Below are 8,919 nucleotides of genomic sequence, written 5' to 3'. Positions count from 1 at the left end.
GATTTACATTCTCTTAAAAAATATGAGCATCACCTCCTTTCCAGCAGGCTCCAGTATAGAAACTTATTTCACACCGCTTCTGCCAATGTCCATGTGGCAGTCTCTCTGGTCTACCTAAACTCACTTTTCTCCTTCCAATTCCAGATGTTTGCCTTCTTCCCCTGGCTCCCCATTACCAGCTGTTCCAACATCACTTTGCACTCCCTGAACACTACAAAATTTATTACATCTCTATATCTTTATTCATGCTGTTAGAATTCTTTGGCTAATCTTTTTAATTAGCACAAATGCCATTTTTATGAAATCATTGTCAGAAACAATTAAGCTTAAAGCAACTCATAATACGAAGGACACCCACTTTAACATGAGCTAGACACAAGTCATCCAAACTGGTATGTGTCAACTACATATTCTGGAGTACTTTATTTATCTTCTGTCTGTTAAATGGGGTTAATAATAACCTGTTGATAGTGTGAGTAAATTTAAATACCTATCCAGAGTCTCCCTCTCCTGGCAGATAATGTGTTTTTCCCCTTCCCATTAGTCCATGAGAATTATATATTTATTTTTCCTTTAAAAAAAATAAGAATATTTTTCCAAGTGTATGTGATATCATTCTTCCAAAACATCTTTATTTACAGACTCATTGTATCTACAAAAGATTATATGGACTGACCAGGATACAATTGAGACTCCAAGAAACCAACATAAATTTCTTCTTTTTAGATGTCTCAGAATTTGCAGAAGCTCAACATATGGCTTGATCAGTGAATCAATGACTAGGGGAATTATCATTGTCCTCTTCTGTCCTCAGCATGGACTTCATCATGTAGCTGTTCTCAAAGCCAGAAGAAGGGCACCATTAGTGGATGGGGATGTATGCTGGTTGGTCTACATGTTGGAGAACGGCTCTTCATTAGATATACATATTTCCTCTCTTCAGTCTGATTAGATATAATTATGAAACATACATCAGTAGCCAAAAGCACCTGTCAGAGAGATAACATGCAATGATCAGTTATATCAATCATTTAAAGCAAAATGGACTTGAGGAAGCTGTCTTAGGTCCCACAAGAATTATGCACTATTTGTTCTAGAAAGGAAACATCTCAAACTACATAGTAATTAATGGCACTGAAATGATCTTGTGTGCTTTAATGATGGGTGTATGTCTTTATACACTCATCAAAATCCAAAGAATAGACAGCACTTAGAGTGACACTTAATGAGTTGTCCTTGGATGATAATGGAATCTGAAAGCAGGTTCACTGATTACAGCAAATGTACTCTTCAGGTTGGGGTATAGATGGCAGTGGTATCTGTTTGTGGAGTGGCAGAGACTGATTTGTGAAAACATTGCTGGTGATTGAAAACTGCTCTAAAAAAAAAAAAAACCCACTGCTTTCAAACTGAGCTAAGGCCCTATGTTTTCTTTTTAACTTTGTAGTCTTTATAAGAAGATAAGAGGGATCCACCTCTCCCTAGAGTGAGATTCCCAAGACTTTTAAAGTATTGTTAAAATCTGTTCAAGTCACCATCAGTGTTAATGATAAGTGTTTTAAGTTTTTATTGAAAGTACTATTTCTGGTATTAATTATTCTAACAAGCAAAGACATTGGGGGATGGGCAAGTTGATTCCTTAATTAGCAATTACTGGACTCTCTTTTGCTGTTCTCACTGCCTTGAGCAAAAGGGCTGTCAGTCAAACAGCCAGCCGGACTATTTTTACAGCCATCTGAAGTACTTCATGGATATCTTGAGAAAGCTTTGCAATAAGTGCTACTCAGTCCCTAGGCTGCTGAAAGCACAGCCCCTTCTGATGTGCTGTTTGGAGCAGTATATAGACCTTCTTCCATCACAAACCTTGGAAAACTCTAGATAACCCTACAACCATTTACTCCTATGTAGGATGGGAATCACTTCCCCTGGTACAGTAGCAGAGGGACTGCTTCAGCTTGTGCTAAAGAGGTCACCTATATCTGACCCAACACACAAGCTTCAGTGGTTATGACTGGTGCTGATGCAAGGCTGTGATGGATCCAATATCCTCCTTCCATGCCTCCTTCCCTGGTCTTGCAGCATGACACTTGACAAGAGGCTTCTCTCAAATGACTTTTTCTTACTGGTCTTTACCTTCAGGAGCTAAGCTGTTAAGATGAGAAAACTAAGTGGCAGAGATAGGAGAAGGGAACTCAGGGCAGAGACCCTGGAGCAGCAGGGCACGGACAGTGGAGGGGCAGAAGGCCAAAGTGTGACGGCACCAGAGCAGCCAGCTGCTACACAGATAAAGCAGCAGCTCAAAGATGTCCATGGCAAGAAGCAGGAGGTGGAGGAGAGATAAAGCAACCCTGCCACACCCAGCCCTCACCAACAAGAACTACAGCAGATGCCTTCAGAATGCATTTGTTTTCTCTTTAAATCTACAACCTTAAAGACTCACACTACTTTTAGAGAATATAGTCCAATCTCCAGGGTTCAGTTCCCACTCTCTCAAGTGGAATTGTTCATTTGGAGGTGAAGAGGAGTTTAACATCAGATGACAACAAAGATACATCATGTATAGCCTAGATTTTTCAGTTTGGCCACATCAGAAGCATTTACATGGGTGGAGAAATATATGTGGAAGTCTGTACCTTCTAATATTCTAGCATCTCCCCAGGTGGTGATGGTGCACACCTTTAATCCCAGCACTCAAGAGGCAGAGGCAGGCGGATCTCTGTGAGTTCCAGGCCAGCCTGCTCTACAGAATGTGTTCCAAGGCAGCAAAAACTGTTACACAGAGAAACCCTGTCTCAAAAGAAAAAAAGAAAGAAAGAAAGAAAGAAAGAAAGAGAGAGAGAGAAAGAACGAGAGAAAGAAAGAAAGAAAGAAAGAAAGAAAGAAAGAAAAAAAGAAAGAAAGAAAGAAAGAAAGAAAGAAAGAAAGAAAGAAAGAAAGAAAGAAAGAAAGAAAGAAAGAAAAAGAAAGAAGGAAGGAAGGAAAGAAAGAAGGAAGGAAGGAAAGAGAAGATTCTAGCATCTCATCTTGAACTAGGGTAGGTCATAAGTCACAAGATACAATCAATGAGTGATATTTATTTGTTGAAGTAAGCATGGCCATATTATGGGGTGTGGTACAAAACTGCATATACTTAAAGTGTGTGTATGTGTGTGCTGGTGTACATGCTATTTTGTGCAGAAGTGCTCATGTGTGCGTTTCATATGTGTACAAATGTATATGTCATTCTTCAAGTACAGTCCAATTTGGATTTTTTTTTTTAAACAGGACTTGTCACTGTTCTGGACCTCATCAAACAGGCTAGGCTGCCAGTGGGCTCCCTACATGCTCTGGCTCCACCTCACTGGTGCTGCCATTGGAGACCTTACCACATCTAGCCCCACAGGGCTCCAGTTTTTTTACACAGGTTCTTAGGCTTGAACTTGGGTCTCATGGTTGCACAGTAAGCAGTTACTGGCTGAGCTCTCTCCTCTCCTAAGCCCCAACATACATTCTAAAGTCAAATTTAATCGTTCAAAAAATTCAAAAGGCTGGGGCAATTGGCTCAGTGGTTAAGAGCTTTTACTGCTCTTGCAAAGAACCATGGTTCCATTCCCAGAACCCACATGGTGGCTCACCGTAACTCTTGTTCCAGGTAATTCGGTGTGTTCTTCCGACCTCCTTGGGCACCAGATGTGCATGTGATACACAGATGCAAATACTCATATGCAAATAAATAAATAAATAAATACTCGTATATTTATAAATAAATAAAAATCTTTAAAAGTAAATTTCTTTAGTATTTTATAAGAATTTTCTTTATCACTTTAATGTCAAATCCAACTTACTGATTTTGAGTTTTGGTACTCACTACAGGAAGTAGAAGGGAAGTTTGAAACACTTCCAGGTAAGAAATACAGTAAATAAGCCCTCAGGGAGCCATGGCAAGCAAGAGAGTTTAATGAAGACTGTATGCAGAAATCGTTATGCAGCCAGTGTCTAAAGCCCCTGAAGTTTCAGTCTTAAAATGATACAGATGTTCTTTATAGTTTAATAAAAACTCCGGCTCAGGGTCTGCATTATGAAGTAGCAATAGCTCATTCTGCTGTCTTCTCAACCTTTGGTGCAGCTGGTTAACCGTTTGTCCTTACGAGTACTCACTCCACGTACCGTGGATAAGTCAGCATGCTGTGTCATAATCCGCAATCAATCCACATAAATAAAACAATCCAGTGCAGATGTGACCTGAATACACTTTTAGACTCTGCTAATTATGCAAAGCCATGGCACAAAGGTTTCAAGGTCAGAGATGCCAACAGTGGATTTACTCTGCGGAAAAACACAGAAGGGACCATGCTGCTGCAAGTTATTACTATAATTGCTCATTTGCAGCATTTCAGAGAGCTTGCCACTCTGAAGACATTCCATCACCCACACCAATTGCTTCTTCCTCGGGTCACATAAGGAAAAGGCTTGGCTGCTATAAAACTATAGAAATAGAGATCTGGGTCTAGCCTAAGCACTCGCAGAAAGAGTGAGGGGAAAACAGAGAGACAAGAGAGAACAAAGAGGTGTAGGGTCGGAAAAGAAGATTCTGAAACCTGGCAAAGGATTCTTCTTTATTCTATAGCCTCCTGCCTTCATTGTTGTGATGAGGCTCAATAACCAGCATTAGAGTCTGTTTCCAACAGGAAGAAATGATGTGGGCTCTGGGATCCTCCTAAGATCCATGGTGAGGGAGAGACTCTAGTGAGACACACCTCTATAGACTTGGGAAATAACAGGGATGACTCTGGAAAATGCTCAGAACATGGAGGGATGCTTGATTTATTCTGCAGATTGGAGGTAGAGGCTCCAGCACGTAGCAGGGCCTGTTGATATATCAGAGGATCAGAAAACAGACAGAAAAATTAAGCCAAAAATGGGATTGGACTGGAACCGTTAAGGTCAGCTTGAAATGGTCCACTTCACCAAGAGTCCACTTCCCAAAGGTTCCAGTCTTCCAAAACAGCATCACCTGCTGGGACCAAGTGTTAGAACATGTGAGCCCATGAGGGACATGTCACACTCAAACCATAACATTGCACTTCTGGGCCCCATGAGCTTACCACCATCTGATAGTGGAAAAAAAATGTGTTCCAACTTCTAACATGCCCTGTTGTCTTAAATTTCCAACAATGTTCATTAAGTCTGTAGTCTCCTCTGAAACTCTAGACAAACTCTTAGCTATGGACTCCTGTAAAACAAAGATGTTTACAGCCACATACTTCCAAGACAGACTCACGCAGGGAAAACCTTCCCAATCCAAAAGTGAGGCAAAGGAGGATCTCCATTGGTAAGGTGCCAGGTTTTAGAAAGGTCCAGTTGTTCTCCAGTTCTCAGCCAGTAACCACCTATCCAAACACCAAGTAAAAATAATCACCGATCTGCTTTATTTTCATAAATTTGTATCATTTGACTATTTTATACACACAAACTCATACAGTTCTCCATCTTCTTTCACTTATCTTAATATTTAAATGTTCATTCACATTATGACTTGTTTTAGTATTTTGTTACTTCACTGCTGAACAATATTCCATTGCATTGATCTGATGCATTTTCTTTATCCATTCAACAGTTGGTGAATATTCAAATCATTTTTTCCTGGGACAATTCTTCTGTAAATATTTGAGGATAAGTCTCTATGTAGGCTTCTATTTTCTTTACTCTTTACAAAATTCCTACTACAGGAATTACTAGATTGCTGAAAGAATTTGTGTCAGTTAAACTTTGTAAGAACTACCAAACTTTCTTAAACTGTGATTATATCAAATTGTGATGGTTAGTTTTCGTCAACTTGACACAAACTCAGGTTACTTGAAAAGAGGACACCTCAGTTGAGAAAATGCCTCCAGCAGATTGGCCTGTGGCAAGCCTGCAGGGTGTTTTCTTGATTAATAATTGATGTGAAAGGGCCCAGCCCACTGAGGGCAGTGCCACTCCTGGACTGGTAGTCCTCAGAGGTATAAATAAAAATAAAGGTGACTGTGAGCCTGAAGAGCAAGCCATAAAGCAGCATTTCTCCATGGTCCATGCTTCAATTCCTGCCTGTAGTACCAGCACTGTGTGACCTCTCCAGACAAGCTGTTTGCTTAAAGAGAACTGAGGCCCCCAGAACAATACAGGCAATTGCCACTGCTGCCCATTGCCTACCAAAACTAGACGGTAAAACTGATAATGATAACATCGCTCTTTCTGATCATATATCATAGAGGAATCAAGCTGGAACAGGATTGGAAGCTTTCTCCCTGCTGATGAGCCTCAGGGTACTAGAAGGTGCTATGCAGGCTTCGGGGACAACTGTCATTAACTATCTCACTGAGATTTGAACCCTGGGTGCAAAAGTACCAACTGGCCAGGCAAGACATGCTCACTGTTGCAATAGTGGAGAGACTGTCATGGGGGGTAACCAACTGCTTTATGATTGGACTTGGGGCCTGCTCCACAGGAGGGAATTCCTAAGTGGTACCCTAAACCTGGTCAAAAGCCAGTGGGTCATCGATTAATGCTGCTGCCAGTGTCTGATCAAAGACTAGAAGCTGCAGAGACTCATAACTGGTCAAAGTCCTGAGAATTAATGACTATTGAACAGGTGGCCATAAATGGGAAGTCTACATCACCTTCTGTAAGGATCAGGGAATGCTGTAGAAGGACTAGAAAGAATCTAAGAGCGGAGGTAAGAGAGAGTAATATAGTACAGAATGTTGACTTCAAGGCACGGCATAGCTGTTGCACTCTCAAACTCACAGCAGTTGTGATTTCCTGCTGAAGACTGAACCTGTCAGCTCCCCGTCGTGCCGGGAGAAGAGACGTGTAGGTCCTGACCCATCCCTGAGCATTTTTATGCAGCTAATAGTTGGGGGCAAGGAACAAGAGTTTCTTCAGTGATGTGACCACTGATAAAGCACCCATGCTACTGTATCGAATCCTCACACATGTTCTTGTAAGGAACCCCAGTGAACCTCCCTGGAACATGCACACACCGTGGAAGTAGAAGGGGAGGCTGAGTTAGGAAGAGGAAGGGCATCCTCAGAAGCAGGAAAGAAACAAAAAGGGCTAACAGGAGAATGGGTGTGGTCAATGTAAATTAGGGATGCAAATGGAAACACTCTAAGAAACTCATTGTTGTAATATAATTAATATGTTAAGGAAAACATCAAAAAATAGTAACATCCTGTCCAGAGCGACTTAGGAAGGCCTGTCACTTGAGGAAAAGGCTGCTCTCGCTCCGACGGCTCTAGTGTCACTAGCCGCTCCTGTCACAAGCATCCTGTCTCTGCTGCCATGTGCCCACAAAGTGACCCAAACAGCACAGGGACAGAAAGACCCCTATATTTACGTATCTCCCAGAAACAAGAAAATGGATCTCATTTATATGTACATATGCAACACAGGCAACTCTGTCTCAGATTATAATGTAGTTTGCAATGTGTGACAGAAGTCACATAACCACTAAGGTTTTAAGTTCTATTTCATGTTCAGCCTAGAGACTGAAAAGAAGAAAACACTATAAGGCAGATTTTTTTGTGGTGATTTTAAAACATAAATTCCTGATGTGAGAGAAAAATTAGCATGACCTACCTGCCCATTAATAGTAATGAGGCACACTGAGAAACTCTGAAACACCAGGGCTTTTTGCTCAGTCATGAAAGTCAAAGCAGAAATGAACTTAGCAGAGAAAAGACATCCCCCAGCACTTCCCCTTTTCTATCTAATCAGAAAGGAAAGTTTTAGCTTTAACATAGTAAAATTTTATGCGGGAGGGTGGAGGAAAGAGAAAGAGAGGGAGAAAGAGAGGGAGAGAGACACCCCACTGGTCCTACAAGACTCTGGCACTGCACTAAGGACACAGAACACAGGGGAAGGGTGTGACAAGGACCACTCTCTCTCCCACTTCCACTCTCACCTGTGGCTTCTGTCTTGACTTTTCCCGCAGTTCTCTGCCTGCCGTTTTTTTCTCTTGTCAGCCAAGAGGGTGTTTTCACCTAGAAATTCACAAGATCCACTCTGTTATCCCTCATGCCTGCTGGGGCATCTAACCATCACCACAATTCTGCTGACTTCGTCCCTGCACTGTCTCTTAGACCTCTTTGCTCATTGTCCTCACCATTGACACGTTTTCACACCGGGTCCTGCCTCTTCTGAATTACTGCGACTGTCTCCTGGGCTCCTTGCCAATTGTTTTACTCCCTTCAATCCAATTTCCACAAGCAGTCAGTGAACTTGCTGAAATGCACATGAGGCCGCTAATGACTCCCCAAGGAGAATGGGTTAGCATTCTAACTTAATGGGTTAGCCTACTTAAACTAGGCTCCAACAGGAACTGGCCCCTCCATGAATGCCCAGAGGCCACATCTTTTCTTGTCCCTTCTTATACTTCTCATGGCAGTCTGTCAGAGTCAGTACTACTCCAAACATACAAAGCAGGAGTCACAGTTTGGTATTTAGAAGCAGCAGAGCCCTATCTCTCCCAGAGGATCTACAGGCAGGTAACGGTGGCTGTTGATGAGAGAGACATTGTCTTCAGCGATGCAGCCTCTGGTAAAGTCCATATGCTCCTGTAAATAACCTTTCACCCAGGTTCCTGTAAGGAACTCTCAGGAAACTCTTAAAGACACGAAACTAGTTGGCAAGAGGAAGGTTTCAGTAGGAGTGGGAGGGGGAAGAGAGAGGGAAGAAGGCGTATGGTCAAAATACACTATATGCATAACTTGCAAGACAGAAAGTCCTATAATAAAACCCTTCATTGTGTATAATACATACTCATAAAAATAAACTGATGCTATAATTTAACATAACAAAAATATTAATAATCAATATTTATCATTATCCACATTTCAGATGTCCAGTGGCAAGTGCTGTACCAGAGAGTGCAAGTCTGAGACACTCCTCTTTTCCCAT

The 8,919-nt window shown here is 41.7% G+C and overlaps 1 long non-coding RNA gene across 1 annotated transcript; it reads right to left on the bottom strand.

Annotated features, from left to right (window-relative positions):
- Positions 1 to 671: 671 nt before the first annotated feature.
- On the bottom strand, positions 672 to 8,015 carry LOC131905930 (uncharacterized). The gene is made up of 3 exons (XR_009378077.1): positions 7,925 to 8,015; positions 5,244 to 5,369; positions 672 to 989 (listed from the first exon to the last, which is right to left on the bottom strand). It is a non-coding gene; the product is annotated as an uncharacterized LOC131905930 (long non-coding RNA).
- Positions 8,016 to 8,919: the final 904 nt, after the last annotated feature.

This window comes from Peromyscus eremicus, chromosome 3, assembly GCF_949786415.1.
Source record: "Peromyscus eremicus chromosome 3, PerEre_H2_v1, whole genome shotgun sequence".
In the NCBI taxonomy this organism is placed as follows: domain Eukaryota; kingdom Metazoa; phylum Chordata; class Mammalia; order Rodentia; family Cricetidae; genus Peromyscus; species Peromyscus eremicus.
The sequence above is the reverse complement of the archived record's forward strand: the minus strand, read 5'-3'. Positions and strand labels throughout refer to the sequence as shown.